Source organism: Pinus tabuliformis, chromosome 8 (genome assembly GCF_031772625.1).
Source record: "Pinus tabuliformis cultivar Carrire ecotype Pingquan chromosome 8, CPIR1, whole genome shotgun sequence".
In the NCBI taxonomy this organism is placed as follows: domain Eukaryota; kingdom Viridiplantae; phylum Streptophyta; class Pinopsida; order Pinales; family Pinaceae; genus Pinus; species Pinus tabuliformis.
The window spans coordinates 757,208,795-757,222,366 of record NC_142294.1 but is presented as its reverse complement, the minus strand read 5'-3'; positions in this window follow the sequence as shown (position 1 = coordinate 757,222,366).

The following is a 13,572-nucleotide window of genomic DNA, read 5'->3' as shown; positions in this document are numbered from 1 at the left end:
TTGCATGCATGAGTAGAGGAGATATATGCAAGTATGGAGAAGTTGGTTGCACAAGATAAAGATATAATGTACCTAATACAAAATTTGTGTTTCATGGCATGAACCATTTGTAGAAGGAAACACGATTCTACTATCATTGTGAGAGATTAGCCATTGCCATTACGTTTGTGAGTACACCTTATACGATAACTATTCAAGTCATCAAGAACCTTCACATTTATTGTGATTGCCATGAAAATGCTAAGTTCATCATCAAGGTCATTTAGAGAAAATATGCCGAGGGATGTCAACTTCTCCCATCATTTCAAGGGTCACTTGTGCTCATGCATAGATTATTGGTGATGTACACAAATACATGCAAGAAAAACACTCACAAAACATTGTGAAGACCTCCTTGGAACATTGAATGAAACATATTGAGAATAGTTAGATGCAAAATGAAATCTATGACAAATACATTGAATTAAGATGCCATAAATTTTGAATCGTGTGAAACATATACATAAAGTTACAAAACAACAAAGAGAGTGCATGCCTTTGCTCTCAAGTTGATAACACAACATTATTAGAAGTAAACAATTGATAATAGTGTATTTTTGAAAGGCGATATATATTTGAAGCCCAATAAAGGTAAGAACAAATTTTATTGCTATAGTGTTATTATCTATTACAAATTATATATAATACATGAATTAATAAAATCACAGGCGTGTTACTTCTTATATCATATATGTTTCAATAGAATGTCTTTGGCGAGCCACTTCTTATATCATATATGTTTCAAATGTTATGATTTGTCTTAGGTACCTCATTAACAACATTTTTCTTTAGCACCGATAGATTCAAGATGTAGAGGTATTGCGATAGTTTTTTCATTTATCATTTCAATTTATCCCATAGAAGCATGTGTATTGTGGTTAGTTGTTAATATCATATTAATTGTAGTAACATATACATTGTTATATTTTAATATATATTGGTTATCTTTCTTGATATATTGTTATCTTCTAATATATATGAAAACATACTTGGTTTCAACATTTTTAATTGAAAATTGAGTTTGTATGGCAAAGGTGTTGGAAAAGTAACTAGGTTTGGTCTTCATAATTATTTATGTACTTGTATCAATTTGTATTTTATGTAAAAGAAGAAAATATTATTTTTGTAAAAGCATGGGTTTCATGGTCAAGGTCATTTGGCATTAGGTCAAGCATCCATTGAATGCTCCTAGGGCTTGTAAAGTCATTGTCAAATGTAAAAAGACCCTTTCGGGCATTATGCATCAAGAAATGTATTTATTTTGAAGTCTAGAAAGTCCTCAAGACTCCCAAGACCAAGTCGACCTCATTGTGAGGAATTCGGCCTCATGAGAAACCTATATAAGGAAAGGGACTTCACTCACTTTTGGATATATGCTATTATCATCAATCTGAAGTGGAAGTCAATATAATAAGAGCGAAAGAGGCAAGAAGCCTAGGTTTCATTGTTGCAAAGAAGCAGGGAAAATTTTAAGAACCCCCCCTAAATTATAAATATAATAAATGGGCGAATCTCCATGGTATATAGGAAAAATGGAAGGCGATTTTATCAATAATATAATATGTATATATAATTTTTTGGCGAATCTCTCACCAGGCATGGCGAATATTTTACTCAATTATAAAATCTTGTAAGATCTTGGCGAGTCTTTCACTAAATAATAAAACTTTGTAAAGTCCTAGTGAATCATAGCATAGGCTACATGCTAGTTTAATTCCCCATTTAAATAGGCTACATTCCAGGTGAATACCATGGGTCAATACCATGTGCCATTTTGGTGAATACCATGGGTCAATACCATGTGCCATTTTTATTTTTATTAATTCTAATATTAGGGTTAATAATGGTTTTTTGCATGGTATTAATAACAATCTAGTCCATGGTATTTGTCCCATAGTATTTTGGCCATAGGTTTCACCTAAATATAACCCATTTTTTTGAGTGTTCGTAAATATAAAAAAATGTTTTATTTGTTTACCATACCTCTCGTTTATTTATATTTTTATTAATTTACCATACCTTTTTTACAAATATTGTATTTGGCCCATAGGATTCACTTAAATAAAACCTCTTTCTTGAGCCTTCATAAATAGAACGAGGGTTATGGACTAAATATAAAAAGAGGTTTTATTTATTTACGATCCGTCTAGTTTATTTATATTTTTATTTATTTACCATACCTTTTGAGTAAGTATAAAAAGACGTTTTATTTATTTACCATATCTCCACTTTACTTATATTTTTATTTGTTTACACCCTTACATGTATATAAGGTGACTTATGGAGTAAATATAAAAAAATGTTTTATTTATTTACCATACCTCTCATTTATTTATATTTTTATTAATTTACCATACCTCTTTTATAAATATGGTATTTGGCCCATAGGATTCACTTAAATAAAACCTATTCTTGAAAATGGGCGAATGGATTCACTTAAGTAAAACCTATTCTTGAAAATGGGCGAATGGAAGGTTGTAAGTCCTAATTTCAAGGGTTAAATTTACCTTTTTTACCCTCTCCCTTAAAATAAGGTGGGCTATTTGAGGTGATTTGTAAAAATGTACTATGATACAAAATATTCGCCCACTAAAAATTTAAAACCCCTTAATTTCGCCAAAGGGCGAACATTCGCCCCTAAAATTATCCTTGCAAAGAAGCAAGAGTCCAAGCGAAGGAAGACAACCACAAATTTCTCTATTTTAGTCACACGTACAAGTTGTTGAAGGTAACTAGGGTTAGCGCAGGTCCGACTTCTAGTAGGCCGATATTGCAGACCTTATCCAGAGGGCCAAGACCTTGTTTGAGTTTATTTTGTGTGGTCAACACTTGTTGACTTGGGAAACTTTGTCTTGCTTGTAGAAGATTTGTTGGAATGCTGATTTGGTGCTTGGTGGAAGTCTCTTGTCTTGGTCTTTAGGTCTTGGAGGTCTCATGTTGATTTGATTCTATAAAAAGTGGCTTGTTCTAGTTTTCCCCAAGTTATGGGTTTTTCCCTGGCGTGGAGCCTATATCTCGTGTTCTTTGTGTTTCACGATCTTCATGTTTTGATAATTACTTGATGAAGGAGTAAAAAAATATAATAAAATTCCAACTAATATCACAAGTAATTATTAAGTTAGGAAAATCAACATTAATCTACAAACTCAGTGATTTTCCAACAAAATAAATGGCCTCACAAATTTTAAGTCTTGGTTTCTTCAAAAAATGATTTTAACACTCTTTTTTAGCTTATGGTCTCCTAAGTGACCAAGGTAAACCCCTTTGTTCTAATATGTTATTTTTCCCCTCCATGAGATTCCAAATCTTGATATCTTACTTATGTTTTGAAAACCTTAACCAATATACCGCTATGTTGCCTCTTAATATGATAAAATTTATTTGAATGCTTTATTGAGTTATGAAGGGGTAATAAAATATTCAAAAATTTGCACTTAATGGGATTTGGACCCTTGACCAATGCCTCACAAGCACAACAACTTCATCAATGGTCAATGCTAATGATTGATTTAGTGGTCTTGACAAGGTCTTGTTGAGGCATTAAGGTGGCACCACATAGGATAAGTGCTCATTTTCACCTTGACACAAATCTCCACCCTTTAAACCCAACTTCTATTAAAGGCGATGCAATATTTCCATAACGTATACAAGAAAATTCACCCAAAATGAGTAGATCAGTGCCTAGTATTAATATTTACGGTGAAGGTAGGAGCTAATTATCTAATTCAATGGTTCTGTAATATGAAAATATATTACAGAAAAGAAAAACTAGCAAGCAAAATGTTAATGAGTAGCTCAGGTAGGTATTTCTGCATAGCCCTAAGTGTGTAGGTTATTGTACTCTTCATATTCTTTACTTTTGTTCAAGAAGAGGTCATTGGAAATTGAATTGCTTTCTTCTATTACATCTCTATTGAAATCTCCACAATCATTCAGTTCAACAATGTTTGATGTGTCATCAAGGTCACCCCATGCTTTAGGAACTATATAAGTGAACCTTTGTTCATTTTATCTTATGGTTTCTTTTAGGATCAAATAGGCATTCATCCAACTAGAATACATATGTTTAAAAACATATTCATCAAACCTATATGGCACATGTGAAATCAACTTTTCCTGATAAAAGTCATTTGGGTCATGATGTTCACTATATCTCACTAGTATTATGACAAATGGCACATCACCATGTTTTAATTTATTTCTCTTTTCTATATAGCTTGATGCAAATTATGCTAAAAAAATGTGTTTAATAGCTGAAGGCCATTGCAAATAACACTAAATAATTGAAGTGCAAAACACATCCTCTGAATCGTCTGCTTCTTGCTGCAATTGTTTTGGTCGTTTGAGGATGGACAACCATTGGTATTTGGGAAAAATATTAATGAATATACATTTTCTTGAACTCGTAGACAAAGGAAGGGACAAAACAATATACACAACTTGTTGTGCAGACATTTGTTGCAAGTTTAGCAAAGCTTTTCCAAGTCGAATAATTGTTTGCACAATATCAAGGTTTGTTTTATGATATTCTTCTTGAATATGTTTCAAAGTTATTGTCATGATTTTAGCAATATTTTCCATGGAAAGGCTATAGTATTTGGCTGATGCATAAGAATCAAGCACAAATTGAGAATTTATGTTTTCATTCCACATTTTTGGAATATGACGACAAAAGCTATTTGTCCATATGTCAGTTGGCCTTCTTTTTAGTAAAATTATTGTTCGATTTAAACTAGATTTTATGGCATCAATGTATTCATGCTCCAAAAATGTTTCTAATATTCAGAATATGGATCATAGAAGTTTGAATTCGAATATTCTAAGATCGTTTGCAAGTATCCATGAATCACAAGATGAATATCTATCTACAAAGCCCTCTATCTCAACAATTTTTTTATTTATGCCATAGATCGGTGCATTCTTTGTCCATAGCAACTCATGGTCATGCTGGCTTCCTCTATTTCAGAATTATGTCACAAAAATGTGGTCTTGCAATTCACTATGATGCTTGTTATCATGAGAAACTAGTTGTCGTAGGGAACCTATACTATTATTGTAGTAACTGACACATGTCACTGGATCATTTCTTAAGAAGGTTTCAAATATGTTTTCTATTATTTCATTGTTAGTGGAAGGGTTAGTTTTGTCCTTCATATGTTGTACCACATTGACCAATGGTTTCCAGTGATGCTTGCCATTGCTGAAGGAAACAAAAAATGTCAGTGGACCCAATTGTTGGATCATTGGATAAACATTCCTATGTAAACCAAGAAAGTAATCTGGGGATGTGTGGATTGTTCTTAGATCCATGTAACCAACTTCTGATTTAAGAATGCGATCTAAATTTGGCTTTGAATTAACATATTTTGCTAATAGTTTTCTTCCCTTTAGTTGTCCTTTTCTTATTCTTACCCAAACATAGTTGAGAACTTGTCTAAGTATAATGCATACTACCTTGTAAAACAAATTTGTGATGTGGTATGCAAAGTCATGGTCCTTGTGCAATATTTCCCATTATGCAATTTTTTGATATGTAAATTTTCTTGTAATATCATCTGCATGTTTTCTCCATAGAAAAGTGTAGGGAAGCTCATTTCCTCGAATATTTGTCCTAGAAAATTCCCAATGGCATATAGCCCTCTCCAGGGGAAATGTTTAACTGATTAATTTGAAGATCATAAATACTATGCGATTTTGTGAACCCATGCAACAATGTTTTTGTCACTGGCTCTTCATTGTTGTCATTGATGTCACTTCCTATTTCAATATCTGTCTAAGCCCCAAGTGCATCCGTGACCTCCATAAACCTTCCCTTCCAATTGTCATTTATAACCCCCCTCTCCATTCGATAAAGCTTGCTTTGTATAAGTGATACAACACTTTCATGACCATATGCGGTAGAACATGACCATAAGCATAAGTGCTTTTGTAACACAATTTTCTCTTTATCGCCACAACAATTGTATCCGTTTATTTTATGTCATGTGGAAGTACATGATGAATCCGAGACATGTCAACGAGAACATTGATTATACCTCTAGTTAGGCCCATTTGTTGACCTCTATATTTTTGGCCCAATTCTCAAATTTGCATGAATGGTAAGCGCATTGATACTAGTCGTTTTTCTAACTCAGTGAGTTTTCTTACAATGCCTATATGTTTATTACATCTAATTTCTCGATGTCATGAAAATATGGGAATCTCACCAAGATCCAAGGATTTTTGACAATGTTTGCAAGTGTATTCATTTTCCAACTTCATGTCTCTAGTTGCAACATTTTTTTTTTTAAATCAACTTGTTTATTTGTTATAACATCCTTTCCAAAGAAAGTTCGACAACAACATGAGCAATCATAGATAGGCATGTCAACATTTTTTTTTCAAATGCTTGTTTAACGAGTGTGGCAATGTTGTTTTGTTCATACTTCCTCTTCTTATGATGAAATCTAACTGATTTTGATTTTCTGTTCATGTTTTTATGATTTGGCTCAGTGTTGTTTCTAAGAAACTTTTTTATTGCTCATAGAGAATTGTTTTTCTGCTTCATACAATTGACACTTGTGGCAAGCATTGGTGTGCTATTGATAAATATATTGTCTCTATGTTCCAGTGGTTCAAAAAGACATTGCACCTGATTTTTTCGATCATGAATAACATTAAATGTTATTGACTTGGACTTGTGTGAGTTAAATCGAGTCAAAATATCCCCTTTGTCTGTAGAACATACACAAATGTCTAGCCCCAAAACATAATCCATCCACAAAAAAACAAAAAGAGCATCTTATGTGTCTCCTTTTTCATATGGGAGTGCCAAAAGCAAAATATAACCCTCCTTGTAAAAATGTGTTTGAGAAAGTCTAGGCCATAATGCGACGTAAGCAACCCACATCATATTCATGTTGTGTTAGATGACAAATGCATTGAAATGAGCTTTCACCACAAGCACCCTTGAAATTTTGTATTTGTTGAAGTCCTTGTGATAACATCTTGGCTTCTATTTGTGTCCATTGTTGTTCAATCAATGCATACCACAAAGCATCTACATTGCCTCTAGGACTATTGATATGTGCATTTTAGTTTTTACATAAGAGTGGCTCAAAATGTCCAGCAAGGGGATTGTTATCATGAAATAATATGTCATATGTGTGCATGCCTACAGATGAATTGAAATGCAAGTATGGCCTCTTTTGCATCTTTGACCAAATTCTTATTGGTATGTTGAGCCACTTTAACAACCAATATATGCAAAAAATGTCTCCCCAAAGTCCCCTCTCTTTGATGAGTGCTCAAGTGATGCAAATTGCGACATTCATTGAAGATAAACCTCAACATCATTGACATTATGCATTTCCATCAATGAATATGTATTTAACTCATTTCTATAAGACAATAATGCTTCATTGCAATTATTTTGCAAGCAAAGTCTAAAATGTTGTATTGTCCTTTTTCTCAATTCTATAAAAGTATATATATTATGCAAAAACACTTGGAGAGAATCAAACTAGCAATATCTAGGAGTAAAAATTTAAGTTGTTTAAGTGAGTCAAATTGTGTTTTTCCAAAACAACATTAATATCAACTTCTTCATGCACACCAAATTTGTTTAGTTTAGTCACATGTTTGTCATGCATTTGTTGTCTTTTCCTTTTCGGTATCTTCCGACTATAGTTTTATAAAAATAGACACACAATAAAACATGTATGCTTTTGCATTACTTTTTTTTTTTTTTAGATATCGACAAAAATAATTTCTGTTAATACCATTTACATGTTGCTAAAATGTGCATACCTTGTATCAAATGGAAATTGTCCAGATTTGTAATGACACCAAGAAATCTCGAAAAGTCGCACCTTAGATCAAGAAAATTTGTTCCCTTGCAAGTCAACAAAGAATTTAATTAAAACAAACACATATCTCAAGTTTCAAGACGTAGAGAATTCAAATATTATCTTGCTTTGGAGAATCCAAAATCATTATGGCCACCTTAGGATGCAACCATAAAGAATAAAAAAAAAATTCAATATTGACATACAAATGAATAGTGACACCATAAACTTACTTATTGTTCCATGGACACTCATCTTTAATCTCATATTTAGTGGTTCATTATATAAACATGACCAATGAAATAAACTAGTACATGCATTTCTGACATTGCATTAACAAGACAATTTACGCTTTGTTAATTTTATCACCTAGGTATGTTTTATTTTATTAATTGCATTAACCGAAATATCTATGTGCATATATCAATGTCTATATCCTTGTGTGATAAGTCTCCCACTTGGAAAAATCCTACTAACTCTAAAACTAGTGGAAAACTATCTATATATTATGAGTGAAATTTCATGTGTGCGAAAGAAATTTCTGTTCCTTGCTCTGCACACACATCCTCTCCACACACATGTTCTCCCACACATACTTTCTCTTCTCCATATCCTTTGTTCTGCACACATCCTCTTTATGAACCAAATCATAATGTCGAGACAAATGTATAGCTCATGCATTAAGAAAATTATCTATTATGTTTTTAATTTTCATTTCCTCATTTTTTACACACTTGTCTTAGTTTTAATACAACTTAAATTTATGTCACCTTCAAATTTAGTAAAAATAAAATATTAAAAAAATAAAGATATAATAAATATTACTTGAAATTTCCTTAAACAACACGATCAAATAACGTAATTGGGGGGTTAGGAAACATGTGGTCTTGCATGCGGCCAATGTGGCCTCCCTTCCTCACTTGCGAATGAAACACTAGGACAAAAACCGTCCCCACTAAGTAGTTCAATTAATTTCTCATTTTTTTTTTCATTTAAGTTTCATGGTTTTCTCTACATAAATAAAATGGAACACGACCTTGGTTATGACTTCAACTACTTTTTGTTTTGTAAGTCTCCATTAGCAAAATGCCTACACAGTGATCTCTTGGCTCCTGCAATGATTTCCTTGAAAAACCCAGTTGATAAAGCACCTACATAGTGTATTCAACTTCCTAAACTTGAATAATAGATTACTAAGTCTTTGGTAAATCATTGCATTTGATTCTGGTTTGGTTAAAGGGTCACTATGGTACTTATCGCTAGAGGCAATTGATAAAATAATTGCACAACAAACTCCTTGCCTTGATTATTTGTTAATTGAAAATTGTTGTAAATACCGTTGGCCACCTAACTCATCAAACTTTGAATTTGACTCAAGGGTGATCAACTGCAACAAATCTATGGTGTACCTCGCCTAAAAATGCTCTTGCAAACCATTTTAGATGCATATATAAGTATAGTTGTTTGTGCATATTTTGATTATCACTGATGGCATTCTTTGTTGTGGCTTTTACTGATGCATGGCTGAGTAATGGCACGAGTAGGCATAGATATTCATGAACGAGTAATGACATGAGTAGGCATAGATATTCATGAACGAGTAATGACACTTTCCTTGATTTACTGGAAATCTTTTCCTTTTTTTCCAACAATTTTGGTGGGCTAGAGTTATGTTGTGTATCAAACAAGATTGTATGTCCAAATGTAATTTCCCTATTTCTACTTACCAACAATTGGAAGGGAATTTATAGTTACGATATAATTTTTTAATTTCTGGTAACAAGATTTATTAATTCCATTAACTGAAATATCTATGTACATATAATAATGTCTATATCCTTGCGTGACAAGTATCCCTATTGGAAAAATGCTACTAAGTCCAAAAAGGGCATAATCAAGACATGTGCGGAAGTAATAAATGTGCACATGTAAGACATTCGTTGAGCTAAAGTCTGTGTGGAACCTACCTATGCACAAAGTTAAAGTTTGCTTTTTGGCCCCACGTTATTTTGTTTATGCACAAACTCTAAAGTTTACTATCCCGTCTATGTGGAAGCAAGGCATCTGCATAGATAAACTTTGCCTTTTGACCCTGCTTTGTGCGAAGAACTTCGCACATGCCTCACTTCCGCACAGACTGCACCTTAACAAATGCCTTACATTCACACATTGCTTGGTTCGACTTGTTTTAGACCTAGCAAGATTGTAGAACTGCAAAGACTTACACTCTAGTGAAAGTGTGTGTAGAGTTAAAGTCCATGTGGAACAAAAACATCTGCGTAGCTAAAGTCTGTGCGGAACTCGGAGATAAAAGGGTAAGTTCCATTGCTTTGCACATAGTGGGCCTAAAAAGGAAATATACAATTTATAAAAGTGTTGGGAAAGGAACCTAGATATGTAGACTTGGGTGTAATGAATTCTCTAGTTGTAGGATTAATTTTTGCATTATGTGGAGATAAATGAAACTACTTCGATGCATGCAGGACAAATATAGAGCCCAAACTACCTACACAACAACTAATTAATGATTATTTATCTCCTTTGTAACTAATAAAATAATGGAATTATGAAAAACAATATTAATTCTAGATAATAGTTTCAAGTCACTACCATTTTGCATTCAAGTAATTTTGTTACTCTAGCTAAATTCTGCGTCGAGTTAAAGTTTGTGCGGATTAAAAGCATGTGCGAAGCTAAAGTCAATGTGAAACTACAGAGATTAAAGCATAAGTTCCACTGCTATGCACATAATGGGCCCAAAAAAATATTTGATTTATAATCGTGTTTGAAAAGTTGCCCATATACTTACATGTGGTTGTAATGATTTCTCTATTCGTAGAATTCTTTTTTGCATTACGTGGAGTAAAATGAAACTACTTTGATGCACACAACGCAAATATAGAGCCAAAAATACCTACACTTGGCTGTAAATGATAAATAATAAATTTGTGAATAAATTAACACCAACTAACTAATGATTATTTATCTCCTTTGTAACTAATAAAATATGGACTTTTGGAAAAAAAATATTAGTTCCAGATAATAGTTTCAAGTCACTGCCATTTTTCATTTGAATAATTTTGTTACTTTAGCTAAAGTCTATGCAGAGTTAAAGTTTGTACATAATAAAAGCATGCGCGGAGTTAAAGTCTATGTGGAGCTACAGAGATTAAAACATTAAGTTCCACTACTCCACACATAATGGGCCCAAAATGAAATATTTAATTTATAATTGTGTTCAGAAACAACCTAGATATTTACACTTGGGTGTAATGATTTCTCTAGTCGTAGAATTCCTTTTTGCGTTCGTGGAGAGAAATGACTCTAATTTGATGCATGTAAGACAAAAATAAAGCCCAAACTCCCTACACTTGGTTTGTAAATGACAAATAATAAAGTTGTCGTGAACAAATTAACAAGAACTAATTAATGATTATTATCTCCATTGTAGTTGCTAATAAAGTCATGCGATTATGGAAAAAAAAACTGTTTTCGAGATAATAATTTCAATTCACAGAGATTTTGCATTTGAATAATTTTGTTTAGACATGTGTGGAAGTAAAGTAGATGCCATGAAATCTCTAATTCTTCCATATAATTAAAACATACTGAAAAATCATTGGCAGGCATTTGATGTTGCATTACTATTTCTTTTTTGCACACTTTCAACTTGATGGGAACCAAATATTGAAGAACTAATCTATTTCTTCTGAATTATCTTTGACTCCTAGAAACAACGTTTTATGTAAGTAATTTTATGCATTTCAAATTTATTTCTTTTTTCATTTGTATGGATTCTATTACCTCTCTCCCATAGGTCTTCCACTGCGAAAAGTGGCCTATTAGTAATGTCACTTACACTACGACTATGTTGTATTACTCTTAACTACATTGTTGCTTTGTAATTTATGCTATTGTATTATTGTTAATTAAATTGTTGCATAATACTTCACATAATTAGATTGTTAAAGTGTGTTAATATTGCTACAAATCAACGACATTTGATCATCAATGTTCTTGAGTGGATAGAATATAAATTGTTTTAATTAAATTTTGATTTTCATTCCTAGACTTCAATTTTTTTTTTAATTAAATTTTGGTTTTAATTAACTTTTTGTTTGAACCTGTCACTTTGCGGCGGAGAACTCTGTGCAGAATAAATACATGTACGCAACTAAAGGCATGTACATAGCTAAAGTCTATGTGAAAGTCCAAATATAAAATGGTAAGTTCCATTGGTCCCCATAAGATGAACCCAAAAGAAAATATTTAATCTATAATCATGTTTGGAATGTGGCTCAGATATTTAGACTTGGGTGTAATTATTTCTCTAGTTGTAGAACTCCTTTTTGCGTTATGCAGAAAGAAGTGAAGCTATTTCGATTTATGAAAGACAAATGTATAGTCCAAAGTAGCTACACTTGGTTGTAAATGATAAATAATAAAATTTTTGTGAATAAACTAACATCAACTAATAAATTATTATTTATATTCTTTGCAAGTATTAAAATAATGCAATGATGGAAAAAAAGTTAAAAAATTGAGGTAGTAGTTTCAAGTTACTGCCATTTTGCATTTGAAGAATCATGAACATAAATTTTATGTTGCGTTATTCTTGTTTTTTTGCATACTTTCAAGTTGATGCAAACCATATAGGGAAGAACTAATCTGTTTTTTCTACTTGTTGGCCCCACCTTGTATGAATACCTCTGCACATGCTTCCACCAGCTTTAGACGTAACAAGATTAGAGTTATCAGTCTAGCTAAACACTGTTAAGAGCTAAAGTCTGTGAAAGAAAGACATGCAAAACTAAAGTCTATAGGGAAGTGCTGAGAGATAAAAGGGTAAGTTCCACTGCTTCGCACAACGTGACGCATATGGCTCAATCAACCAAAGTCAAAAATCCCAAAGAAACAACATGGGTAGAAGAAGTTATGAACACGAAAGTTGATAAAACTAGGCCACTTGATTGGGTTAGTGCTCGTTTAGCTTAAAATAAAAAAAATAATGGAACAAATTGCCGAGAAAGTCGTCAATTTCAATCACTACTCTATCACATTGCAAAATGAAAGCTATGACAAAGCTAGTAAAAAGTTGAAAATTCAAACAATAAAGGTTCATAATAGAAATATTACTAATCAAATACAAATTGATATTGATGTGTCTAAAATTTGAGCCATTGGGCTCATAAAGTTGCATTAAACAACTAGAGAGGTACTAGCACACTTTGGTACGGAACAAGAAGCGAAAAATTTGAGTCTCAAGAGAAGAATAATGCAATTACCTAGGAAGACATGGATTTCTAACATATAACAATAATACAATACACATACAAAGACAAAACACAAGACAAACAATAATCATAACATAACATATCAGGGCAGAAATTCCAATACACTTCTTCTAACACATGACCTACTAGTAATGTCACTTATAGTATGAATGCTAATTGAATTGTTTCTTCATATTTTATACCACTATGTTACCGTTAACTAAATTGTTGCTTTATAGTTCATGAAAGCAAATTATTAAGCCAACCAAATGCATGTAACTTTAAACTCGTAAAAAACAAATGCATATTGTTAAGTGAACCAAATGCATGTAACCTCAAACACAAAAACTAACTATTGCTTGCAAATAGAATAAAAGAAAAGCACAAAAAACCAGAAAAATATGATTCAAGTTGAAATACATTGAAAATAAATG